Source organism: Coloeus monedula, assembly GCF_965178545.1.
Source record: "Coloeus monedula genome assembly, chromosome: Z".
NCBI classification, from domain to species: Eukaryota; Metazoa; Chordata; class Aves; order Passeriformes; family Corvidae; genus Coloeus; species Coloeus monedula.
In genome coordinates, this window is record NC_138822.1 from 23,939,128 (window position 1) to 23,953,064 (window position 13,937).

Here is a 13,937-nt window from a genome sequence, read left to right on the forward strand (position 1 = left end):
TATCTATGTTATGGATCAAATTACACTAAAGTCAAGCTGTTTTTCCTCACAGCACATTAATTTGACACCTATGTGGTGGCCTGATGGATTTCTCAGTATTTTCCCCCTCAAACTTTCCTTAATGTCCTGAGGAAAATCCTGTCCTTTTTCCCTATAAATCCATTTTGCCATTACTGCCAGGAGAAGTGTGATTTGGTCTCCTTAATCAGCCAAACACTGACTGGCTCAGCATGTCTGTAGACAGTCAGTAACAGCATCAGTAACTGAGGTTTAATGCAAAATTAGTGTATCTCACTGGCAGTCATGATTTTCTGAAAATGAGAAGCTACTTCTACTTTTTTATACAATAAGGGTTATTATAGTGTTAACATTTTATGCCCTTGGAAGCTACATTTATTACCATACTTGTGTGTTTCCCATTTTAATAGGAGTAGGAGAGACACCATGCAGAGGTCAAATGTCATTGCTTGACATTACAAGTGATGTCAAAACCCAGGGCTCCAATTTTTAAGCCTACTCTCTATGAAGAAGACTCTGATGATGCTTCTAAGAATAACTGACTGCATGTTTGCCTTTTGCGGAGATGATTCTTTCCTTCTTAGATTCCTCAGCCCAGGCTTAAGTGATGCAGTGGAGGAAGGAGTCTTCTTCCACCTCCACGCCTTTGCTTTGACCTGCTTCATAAATAAAGATTATGCCAGATTATGAAGATTATGAAGATGGCATGGCCAGTCTGTAGTTCCATGGTGCTACTGACCTCAGCTGGGTAACCAGCAGAGACAACATGCTGAAGTCATCTCCTTCATCCTGACTGCTTGGCATAAGAAACCCAACACAGGAAAAGTAATGAGTTCTCCTGGTCTGTATTTAAAACAGCTGTGATGCTACTGTGAAATTAGTTTTTGCTTTAGCAGGGCACATTCATCTCTGTTATAACACCAGATTTCAACAGAAGAGTCTTAGGTTGTATTTGACCCAAAGTTAACGGATAGTAGCTTGCAAAATACTCTTTCTCTGCTGTTCTTTTAGGTTACTTTGATTTAAATGGATTTTGAGTGTTTAAATAAAATTGAAACAGAGTCTATAAGACTGTTGGTATATTTCAAAAATATAAAAAATACAGGCTTTTTGTTTCTTTTCTAATAAAAAGCTACATGTTGGTCTGGATTTATTTAACTTTGTTCATTGAGAAGGGGCGCAGGGAGATACTTATTTTTCTGTGAAATTGCATCATCAAGAAGAGAAGTTCAGGGATTAATATAATTCTGTGCATTGATACACAGTGCAGTAGCATTTGATCTATTAACTTGGCAGTTAAAGAGTTAATTTTCAGCAGTAATTCTGCAAAATAAGCTAACCAAGTTACAATGCCACCCAAAAAAAAAAAAAAAAAAAAGGAAAAAACCCACAACAACAACCAAAAAAAACCACCACAAAGGAAAAGAACCCCAATCTGTATTTATGTCAGTGTGTCTGTTGTGCCAGTGCAGGAGGGAAAGGTGGAAAGATTGTACACAGAAGAGAGGTATTTCAAATTAACAAGTAGATTTTTATAAGAAGTAAAATACAAAGCAAAACATCAATGATGCAGTCAAAAGCCCTTGTAGATCTCATACTATGTGTGCATAGGTGAAACAGGAGGATTCTTTTATTTACTTTTCATAGCTATATCTTTATCATCAGTTTAACTAGAACCTTTGCTCTTTCCCCTGACTGTACCCACAGCAGTGGATAATGAGAGGGACAGGTCCAATGCTCTGTAGCCCTGCTAAAAGAACATCAGTGTTGGTCAAAATCGTAACATCAAAGTTGTGAGGCATCATTCCAGCTGTGGCTTTTGATAAACAATGGCTTGTTTTAAAGCCATTTCAATGCAAAAATTTAAAGTTTACCATTTTCGAAACTGCATTTCTTAGCAACTCTGCTGCATGCTGACACCAAAGGGGATTAAGACAACTCTAGAAGTTGTTCATCTGACCCAAATTCTTTGTAGGGAGCAGCTGCATTGTTGGCAATAACGTACCTGTCTCACAGGCTGCTGCCTCTGTATGTACCTGCCTTTTTGGACAGAAAATTACTTGAGAGGAATGGGTCTGCCATAATTCTTGCCACTTGCTTTTTGTAGCTGGGTTATTTCAGGTGATTTCCATGGCAGACAAACATTACCTGTCTTGCAGGGACACCTCACTGAACTGCTGCTTAGAAATGGTATTGACTCGTGGGACTGAAAAGTTATAGATCATATTTGTGCAACAGTGTTATATTAAGAACACCTGATAAATTGTCATCACAGGGTTTTTTTAAGACTTCCTTTGATTTAGTTTGTTTCAGGAGGACGTGCTTTATCTGACAAAATTTAACCTCAAATTCTTCCCAAAATTCCATGCAAGTGCATGGAACATGTGCAATTAAATTTTCTACACTGGGGCCAAATCTCTGGATTTTTCTGGAAAGGAGCTGCACTCACTTGCACTTACTGTGCTTTGGCACTTTCTGCCATAGATCACACATTTGTGATACAAACTAGGTCACCATATAGACTTTCTGATCTGAATCCAACTCAGATCTGCAAGACTTTTTATAAGATTTATTGTGTTACTTGGAGGAATTCTAAATTGCAAGATATTAAAATCATAAAAAGATCTGCTATTTAATAAAAAGATAAATCACAGAGTGACTTAGACAAAAAAGAAACAAAACTTTAAAAGACACTTTCAGGGTCTGGATTACAGAGCAGCAGGATACTCTCCAGGTTTCTGAGACTGTGCTGTTTGGCCTGTGACTTACTGTCATGGGTTAGCAAGCATAGTCCCGGAAGTGATGTTCTTGCAAAGGGGTGCTTACAGCTTCCTCTGTGACCTGACAGAACCTATCAGCTGGACAGTTTGAATATGGACAATTCTTTAAACCACTTGAAGTTGTGACCACCTCTGTGATCCCCACTTAAGAACAGGAAACTCCAAGGCATAGCCTCTCTGTCTCGTTTCCGGCACTGGGACAGGTGGCTGCGGGCCCCGTGCGGGGCCCAGCCCAGGCCCTGCTCGGGCCAGGCCAGGCCGGGCCACGGCCATCCTGGAGCCAATGGGCCCTGTTCCACCTGTGGAAACCCCCACAGCAGGGCTGTGGGCAGCCGGAGCAGCTCGGCTCCCCCCTCGCCCCCCTCCAGTGCTGCACCTCTGTCCGGCAGAGATCATGTGACCAACAGCGATAAGCTACATTCCAGCTGCAAGGCCGAGGTGAGATTAACCCTTTTAGTGCTATGAAGAGCTAAAAACCTGAGGGAAGAGAAAGAGGAGATGCTTAAAGCTGAAATTCTGTTGTGAAGCTATGATATATCAGAGTACCTGTTGTAATTTCATGAAGGCATGGGGGGTGGAGCGTTCAACTTGTACTTGTGAGCCAAACCGTGCTGAGATAAGCAGATGCTGATGCAGCTGTAATTTCATGAGAAGTTTCAACAGGGAGAGATGGAAGCAATGAGGACTTTTGCTCCAAATGGAAAAGGAGAAAACCTCAGTTCCTAGAGATGCTCCCAGATATAGTCCTAAAGATGAAGACGAGGAAGACCCTTTGCTCCCAGGGAAGGAGAAGGGCCTCTGTTCTTAGAGATGAAATGCTCCCAGAGATGGGTGAAGAGAACTTTTGTTTCTGAAGGGCTCAACCTTAAAGTTGTACCCCAAAAAACTTCAAGATTGGACCCTCGAAAGCAGTTGTGGGAAAAGCTGCAAGTCAGGGAAGGGACTCACATGCGAGCAGAGAACCAACCTGGGCGGCTGTCTCGTTGTGACAATGTTTTCATAGCATGGGCAAGAGAGACTCCTCTTCCTAAATGGACTGAACAAGGTTATTATGGAAGTGGTAAACAGACTGAACTTCTCAAGGGTTGTCTTTTTACATTGTCAGTGGGAGAAGGGAGAAAGGTGGGGGGAGGAGAAGTGTTCTGAAGGTGTGGTATGATTTCTTTTTCTTCTTTTAGGTCTGTTAATAAACTTCTTTATATTCTTTCAAGTTTGGTGCCTGCTTTGCATTTCTCCTCATTCTTATCTCACAGAAGGTAAATAGTAGTGAGTATTTTAGAGCAAACCACTACACTTACACATAAATCCCTAATTCTGTTTCTGTTACAAGATTTGGCTGTTTTGTTTAAAACATGTTTGAAAGGAAAGTTGTCCCCATAACCCCAAGACAGGTATTATCCATATTATAATGGATTCAAATAATGCAAAAATATCCCAAGTTTCAGAATTTGGGGCACGAGGCACAACAGAATTGTTACATAGGCCATTAAAATCTCAGCTTTGTCTCTAAGCAGATTATAGGTGTCTGGGTTTCAAATCCTTCTTTTTGTTAGAGCTAATATTTTAACAAATTCAAAGATTTCTACTTAGATTGAGAAAGAATATAAAAATGTGAGCACAGGGCAAAAAACTTACATGTTTCAAAGCACGTTAAAAAACAGACATAAGTTTAAAAATCTCTGCAGGTTATATGGACTTGTATAATAGCAAATCAGAAGCTAGAAAATCTATTATACCTGTATAATCATAACTATATCAAAAGCATATGAAATAAATAATGGTGCTCAGTTTTCATGTATTCAATACCTTTTCCAGGAATATGTCATTTTTCCACAGGATGTGTACAAAGAGTTTCTTAAAATATACTTCAAATGACAACAGATCTGTTATTCATGCACTGCTAGGCATCAAGGCTTAATTTCACTTTGGTTTTGTTTTTACTTGGGTTTTTTCCCTGTTATTTTAAATCAAGACGGTTGTCCAAAAGATCAAAAAAGCTTTTAAATGGCTATTCCACCCTGGGGTAAATGATGGTGTGTGATGGAATTTTTCATACATTTAAGGTGCAGATAGTGTTTAAAACCTTTATGGGTGTGCTGCAAAAGTACAGAGTGGGTAAAATTTTTCTCTAATGCTACCTCGCTTAAATCAACAAATCTACACAGGGGAAAAATGGGATGGTTGAAAGTTGTCTCAAAAGAAGGAAAAGAAGTGAACCTGCTTCTTTTTCCCAGGGAAAAAGCAAACCCAGCACCTTCGAAGAGGTTTTTTTTGGTACCAAGGAGAAAGCCAAGCCCAGGCATGGCCCGGGCCTGTCCCCACGAGGCTCTCCTGACATCTAGTGGTACCCGCTGCTCAAGTGCTCAAATAGCAGATGGTTTTACCAATACCTGACAGCTCCTGCATAGTTTTGCGTCATACCCATTTCTAACTAAATACTCTGTACTTAATTCTAGAATAAACATATAATGCTGCATATCCCAAGTGGGGTTTTTTTCAAGAATAGGGATAATTATGAGTCAAATACTTGCTTCTTCTCAAATCAGAGGATTCAGGACCAGCTGGCACCAATGCTTTTCTGTCATGTTTTTGTTTTCTGTGGTTTTTCCCCCTCCATATGTTGGCACAGAAAAATACGGGTTGGACCAAACTCCTGATCTTCATGTCAGCTGTATATTTCAGCCTTTAAGCAGCCTCTAACCAGTAACAAAGAAAGCCATCCTCCCTTGGAGCATAATGGAGAAGATTTTGTTAATTTCACACACTAATGTGGAATAATTAGCTTTACAGTCTGTTTGGGAATCTAAGCTACTGGTTCTGGATGCCCAGAGGTTTTTTTTTTTTTACCTTCTCATAGCTCCACCACTTTTCTCTTCAATCTCATCTTGTTGGGAGCTCTCACTCTGACTCAGCCTGGGACTTGTGTATTTTGCCATAGTTCTCTGAACTGGCTAACGACCTTTCCTTTCCCTTTGCTGCATATCTGCACCATTTCCAGATCTCCTGATATCACCTTTATTCTCTATGACTTGCAAAATTCTTCTGTCTTCCACCATTATGGCAGGTTGTTGCAGGTGGTGATGAGGACTTTACACACAAAAATAATAATTATTATTAGGAAATTATCAACATTCAGATCCCTCAAGAGCATTTTAAGGAAATCCAGATAGTGCTAATTATCTGCTAAGTAAGCAACATAATAAAGGTTGTATACAAGTTCTACTGTAAAACATCACCATCAGCCCAGATCTCTGTCTTCAAGCATCTCAAGCAATATCTCAGTCTGAACACCGAGGCAAATAGTATAGACTTTTTTCTACTAGGCACATTCAAAACAACAAAAAGGAGATGGTAGAATATTGTAGGACCATTTTGCATTCATAATTCTTTAACCTGGAAACCTCTGTACTGCCTTTCTTCATCAACTTATGTAATGCCCGTTTTGTTTTAATCTTGGCTTCCTCTGACTTTTTTTTTGTTCCCCTTTGGATTTCTACAGACTTCCAGAAAATTCTGGGGGTTCAGTCTTAAGGACAAATGTAAAATCTAGAGACCTAGATATGGTGAATACTATTTTTTTTGCATTAAGTCAAAAAGGATGGAAACATTTGTGTATTTATATCAAAATTATGTATCATATTTTGAATATCATTCCAGAGCGAACAGAGTCCTACCATTGCTGTGCACATTTCCTCATGTGAAAGTGAGAAAAATTCTTAATTGTTCCATATAATCTAGGTATCCACATAATTCCTTATTTAAAACTAGAAAACATTCTCTGTGCTCTTACTCTGATACTTATTTGAGTAGACTTTGGTTCCTCGATGAAAGGTAAAAAAAAATTTGTTAAAGGTCTGTACTTCTCTCCTTAAATAAAAATCCTCCTCTGAAGCTGAGTTTTCTACATTTTAGTTCCTTGCCTTTCAGTATTCATCTTAAGACTGTAGCTATTCTAAGATGATGATGATGATGATGATGATGATTATTATTATTATTATTATTATTATTGCTATTATTATTATTATTATTATGTTTTAAGACTAAACCCTAAAGGGTTTGTCCCATGAATGTTATCATATTCGGTTTATACAGTAAGGTTCCCGTGGTGTTGATTAGTGCCTTCTGCCATTCCTAACACATTGTCTGATTTTCACATATGTTCTCTATATCTTCTAGTGCTCCAGAGGACCTTTTGTTTCACTCACCACTTCTTATTTCTTGGTTTCTTCTTAAAAGAATCAGAAACCCCTTTTCATCCCCATTTGAATAACTGCTCTCCCTCTGCAGGTCCCTCACTTTGCGGCTGGGCTGCCTTACACCCCGCAGCACACAATGCCAGACAAGCTCTTTATTCATGCTGCAGTTCAGAGCAGTATTGTATTGTGCAAATCAAAACAAGTTAAATGACAGATGGCTTGTGGCATTTTAATGAAATGTCTAGTCACTAAGCAGCCTCACTCTTGTAAGCTACGACAATGAATTAGCTCTTGTATGAGCTACAGTAATGGAATAGGTACTGGCAGAGATGCTGAAACTGTGCTTTGCATGTGCTCTGCAAGATCTGCACCAAAGAGTCCTTCCTAAAGCAGAGGTACCTCCTCCAGCTCCTACACCACAGGGTCGAGCATCTGAGATGACAGCCATCTCACATGACCCAGTCACAGGCAGTCCTTGCTGGTTTCACCTTTGTCATCACTGTAAATTTATTGCTTTCTTAATTGCCTCACCTTACACACATTTTCCCCTGGTGTTTATGGTACCTCCATAAACCCTTCATGGTCAGAGTGAAAATGAATACTGCTGAGAGACCTGAGTAGTGCATGTGTCACACAAGAACACTAGAAAGGGGTGTCATCATTGTCATCATAGTAAAAGATAGGTGGTATCGTCCTGTAATATTCTGCAGGCAAAAAAAGTTCTAACAAGGTTCAGTTGTATTACGGTATCCCGCAGTGATAGGGAGGAGAGGAGAGATGCAGGAATTGTGCAGCAAGATTCATTTATTTATTTATTTTACAAACTCTTTTATAAAAGACTTTTTTCTTCACAGTCTAATTGGTCAAAGGATCAGCCACCTATTTGGGCGATTGGCTAAAATCCTAAAACATCCATTGTCAAAATATTTTTCTACTGTACCATAAACAAATCTCTGCAAGAAGACTCTGCAGGTGTTCATAGTTTATAGAACTCTGCTAATATCTTCCGTGAGAGAGAAAAGTATCTCACGGGACTGGAAAGAAGCAAGAAAAATTCTTGTATCCACACAGTTGCTCATTTCCATTAGTGGTGTGTACAGTATGGCTATGCATCCTTGCATTGTCTGTACTTGTTATGGATTCAAATACTGCAGATGCAAGCTTATGAAACTTGATAGGACCATGAGTCTATCCTCTGGTACCATGGTGATAAGCAGTAACAGCCATCAATCAAACTCCCACTACAGATGATAGAAGTGGCCCCAGTGACTTCAGCAAAGAGTCTTCTATTCCATTTGCAGAACATCTTAGAGGCACCATTCAGTGCCACAGTTTCACATTAAAGTAAAATAAATAAAATCTTTTTAAAATGTAAAAAAACAGCAAAGCTGAGTACCTTCTGAAGCATCTTAGAAACTTAGAGGTAAATCAGCCTATTAAAACATGGGTCTTCTTTTTTTATATGCCTGAGTTGAAACTGAATGCTGGCCCTGGTCAATCCACAGTGCTGAGAAATAAAAAGAGTTTTTATAAGAATTCTGTGTGAGTGTGGTTTTGTGTGCACAAGCTGATTGTATTTGGTTTTTTGTGAGAACCAGAATGTTTTACTGCATTCTAGTCAAACAGTGTTACTAAGACACCAGTTCTTGATTCATTAATACTAGTAGGAATTTTGCCATTGAATTCAATGGGAGCAGAAAATGCTACATTTTCAGTGTTATGACCTAGTATTCCAAAAAGCCTTCCTTCATATCCATGTAGATTGTCTAGGAGAAAAAAGGTGCAAAGAAAAAAAAAAATAAAGGAAATGTAGTTTTACAAATTTATTATTTACTTAATTTTAAAAAAGTTTAGAGAAGTGGAATTAACATCAAAACAGGTTTTAGAAACATCGAAAGAGGACGGAAATCAGATAAATTCAGGGATATCTGTCTAAAGTTATTCAGTTCATAAATTATTTCAAGATTATACTTTTCAGATTAGCATACAGATTAGTCTGCACCTGTCATCCTGCTTGCCAGGACAGTGTGCATCATGAAGAGCTCATGATGGTATTGGTCAGATTGCCCTGATAATTATTTATTTTTAATTATTTTTCAGCCCTTTTATGACTGCAGCATTTTTTTCAGAGTACTAAGGTATGGGATCAAATATCTGTGACCCTAATTCCAGGCACAAGGCACTGTGCTTAGCCAGTGAAGGCTTGTCAAGCTTGGGAAGCCACTTCTGGGACAGAGGCTGGAGATGGGAAATTTGGGAGAAGGAGGACATAAAGAGTTTCAGTGTGCTGCTACTGTTGTCACTGGAGTGCCCCCTACAGTGCCCAAAGCATTTAACCCAAGCGTTAATGCTTTCTTGCTTTCATTATCAGCAGCAAAATTGATTTTACAGATGCAGGGAAAACCATGTCTGCAGATTTTTTTCCCACGGTAGTAGTCTGTTGCACCTACTCTGTCAGTGCACAGATCCCTTTCAAAATGTTACATATATCACTCAATAGAACTGATCCATAAACTTCCAAAAGTGAAGTAAAACAAGCAAGAGAGAAAAAGTATTCATCCCATTAAAAAATTATCACCTTTTTAGATAATTTCATATCTTTGTATTTAGTTCCTTTGGCCAGCATCAACATCCAACATCAGTATTTTTCAACCCTTTAAACAGTGGGGTACTTCAGTACTTCCCCTCCCCAGAAAACAACCTCCCTGGTATCATAGCACACTGGATGCTCATACATGACGCCTTTTTAATGATTCTTACTTCACTGTGTGAAGACATGTTTTATAAAAATCAGAGATCAAAAAATATGACTATTGTTGTGAACTATCTCTGGATATGATGCCTTTTCCTGGTCTGAAAATCAAGAGGTATACACGGTTAGAAGGTGAAAAGGGTTTTACCTTGGTATTTATTTTAAGGAACCTTTGGTGCACACGTCCAGGTCATATGCATCAAGATGCACCCCACTGACTTTCCCCAAAGATCGGGTATAACATTATAGGTTTTACTAATTAGCATATCTATCAAAGATTCCCCAATAAGAGGCTCAAGTGAGCCCCCCTCCCCAAGGAACCTTACCCTGGATGGTTCTATCTTGGTTTACAGAATATGTTCTGGAGAGGACCTTGGGGTCTGGGGCACACTGATGCCTAGCTACGAAGCTTCTAAAATGTTTAGTCTCTTAGCTTAACAAACAAGTCCAAGAATGTAGGCAAAAAGCACTAGGAATACAGAAGTTGTAGAAAGGTATAACAGGAGTATAAAAGAAAAGGCAAAAAATCTTCATAGCATCAGATACCTGGGGAAATGAGTCCTAAAAGTGAAGTCCAGAAATATTTTATCTTTTTTTTTTTTTTTTTAAAGGAACATTGTTTCAGCCATGGTGTTGTGTAGTGATTAATTACACTACCCACTCACTGGTCATATTAGTCATAGGTGAGCTTCATATGGATATTCCAAATGATTTATTCTCCATGCTCTTCTATTTCAAAATGCTGGCAGAAATTCAGATGAGGTGAACAAAACTTTGCCCTCAAATATGTTACAGGGCCTAGTGTTTCTTTAGACTTGCTAGTCTTATTCCTAAAAGTATATTGGTCAATTTGCTTCACCACTACTGACAGCAGAAAGAGTCTAAGCAGCTAAGGAGACATATGAGCTAAGAGAGTTAAAAAATTTTACTTTGCTTGTCATGGGACTGGCAGGAGCTGAGAACACCAGACCATAGTCTACTGCTCTATCAGGTCACTGAACCCAGTGGTGGCAGAAGACCTGTTCCTGTAGAAGACATCTGTGGGACAGTAATTTTCCAGCAGTTAATCCCAGATTGCTGCTAATTGGGGAACATTATTAGTATTCAAATAAAACCTTAAAAGCAGTGCCCAAGTTCCATGGTTTTGGGAAAGTCAAATAAAAGTAATCAAACAATTGGCAGAACTTCTCCATTTATGGTACATCCTAGTGCTGGGAAGCAAAACAGCGATGAATAACTCTACAAAGGGAATAATCACAGGTGATTAAGAGGAGGAGTTTCTTGACATGGAGGATACAATAAATATTGACTAGAAATTGTTTTTCATTTGGCCACAGTTAAAAAAAATAAAGAACAGGAAAGAGTATTCTGAATGGGGTAATTGCAAAAAAGGAACAGAAAAAGGTCTTTTATGCTGCATACATCAAAATCCCTGCTGCAAGTCAATGTCATGTCTTTATATTCTAACAAAAGTGGGCTAATGTTAGCTTCTGCCAATATTTCTGTTGAGAATGGCATGGAGCATACAATGTTTTTCTGATAAGTCTATATATTTAGGGTAAAACTAAAGTTTTTATCTGTACTCTAGAAATGTGTCTATAAGCCAGCTATCTGGGGTCATCTCCTCCTGTGAACTTCCCCAGGGTGCTTTTTTACCAGTTTGAGGGGAATAAAGGAGTTCACTCAGAGGAGCTCAAGAAATGTCATGTGTACCTCCTCTGGTGTGTTCGGGCTCCTGACTCTTCATTGGTCTCATAAACCTACAGCAATCGTCTCGAAGCAAATGGCAGAGCAGCAGCCGATAATAAGAAGATCCAACCATACAGCAGTGAAGCTGTCAATGCGAGGTGGTCAGACAACAGTCTTCTGTTGCAGTGGCTAAGTCCACTTTACACCCCCCAAGTTACCCTAAAAGTGGTCTCTCCTTACAACACTGCACTAGAAAGTTCTCTCTTTGTCTAGATCCTGCTGGTCACTGGCCCTCTCCCCCTTCCATCCCTTTTCCCATTGGCCTCTGTTATGTCATTTAGCCTTGCCTCTGCCCCCTAGCCCTCAGACTATTGGTTTTGGATGCTCTGCCCACCTTTGGGAGTTTTCGGGATAAAACTGGCGTGGGCTTTCCATGCTGAGTTCTTCTTGCCTCTGCCATCCTTCAGATGTGCAGCCATTAAACACCTCAGAATTGCATGCAGAGAACCCCTCTCACCTCTTTGTCTCCGGTTCGTGCACAGACTGTGTGTGTGAGAAGCTGTTTGTGACTACCTGCAAAGGTGAGATTGTGTGCACGTATAGGTGCTAGGAGAGTGCCACCTAAGCAGTCCACAAGGGACCCAGTAGGGACAAATGCGCCATCAATCCACCAAAGCTCTCATTCATTAGTCTTCCACTTATCTGCTCAAAACCAGACCACATCTTCTCCCAGTGCCAGTCACCTGAGCCCTGTCACCCTTCCACTGGTGGAATGGTGATGGCCATTATGGGTGTTCACTCTAGCGCAGCAATAAAACTCTTTGGCATTTCTTGACTTACACCATGATGAACACTGTCTTTAAAAACAGGATACCACTCTGTAATCTAATCAATACTGTATTGGCAGAAATGTAATCAAAGTAATCATGTTTCTACTGGACAATTACTGTCATTATTGTAAACTGGGCTTGTTCCTTAAAGCATGCAACACAGAGCACCTGATCAGAAAATTACAAGAATAACGAAAAAAGCAAGCAAATCACATTGCTTTAGTATCATCAACAGAGAAAACAGAAAAAAAAATATTCCGATTGATCATCATTAAAAATGAGAAAACAGAAAACCTTACACACTGCTAATTCAGACTTTCCAGCAGAACTCATCACAGTGTGTATTTTCTTCTCTGGATAAGGTCAGTTTGCCAAAAAGAACAAAGTGCACGTGACTAATACATTACTCAACTACTTGTATACACACATCTATTTTCCTTAGGAGGCCTCACTATTCAGAGAGGTAAACATGGCACCATGATAAAAAGGGTCATTTAAGAGACTTCACAGATGCTCTGTACTGTGAAGGATTGAGTTTTCACTTGAATGCTTACATTTTCACATCTTTTTCTTTACAGAAATATTCGCCTTTTCAGTGGCAGGGTGCAATTTGGGGTTTCCTTGTATTGCTGACCAGGAATCTATCAAATATTAGAGCATATTTGCCCCATGCGAGGACCACAGCTAGCTCAGAGATACATCACTGTGGTGATTGTGGTTACACAACCAGCCCTGTCCGGCAACCTCCTCCATCTCTATGCATATGGGAATTGTACAGAATGACCAAATTAAGCCAATTTCTCAAACCATTAGTTTCCAGACATATTTGCAGGGCTGACTTTCATAATCTTTGTATCTTCCATGTGCTAGCAGAATGCTGACTCTCATCTGTTTTTTCCCTTTTCTCAGCAAATGTAAGTGTTAAAGGACAATAATTAAAAGATATCTGCATGCAGATTACAGGAATAATTGGGGGCTTGCATTTATGCATACTTAGCAACATGGTGAGGTGAAGTAGCTCCATAGTCCTGTTGGAATATCTACTTGATCTCTGGAAGTACAGGATGCTGAACAAACACAATAGGCATTTCAAACAAAGCACATGGAGAATTGTAGGAAAACCTGGTATTTTTTTCAGGTATGGCAACTCCTCCTAAGCACTATAAGTTTTGGTGACTTATACAAAATGAGTTCAGTTTCACCCAAAGAGAAGGAGCTATTCTGGCTTGATACGGACATGGTCAACATAACTGATTAAACTGGTTGTGGTTTTATAATTAGTTGTTCAATTTTTGCTAGTTACCTACTGAGACACTGAAGTAGGTTGTGCACAGCAAAACAGACCAAAGACTTACCCAGTCTTCTGTAATGGCTTGAGGTTTGGCTCCCAATCAAAGAAATTTCTTCCTCTAATCTCTTAGGCCTATTTTTCTCATACTCTATTTTAAAAATGTAGAAATATAAAGAAGGTGACAAGCAGGGTCAAGAAGGGAAGTAGTTCCTAATAGACAACAAAATACAAACACTGTAGTTCTGGCAAAAAGGGAAATTAATACACCACTGCTCTTCTAAGATATGAATGGGTAGATGAGTAATTAATATTTATTTGTTCAGTCATCCTTATACTTTTTTCTTCTAACAACCTTTCTCTAAAAGAAATTCTTTCTAAGGC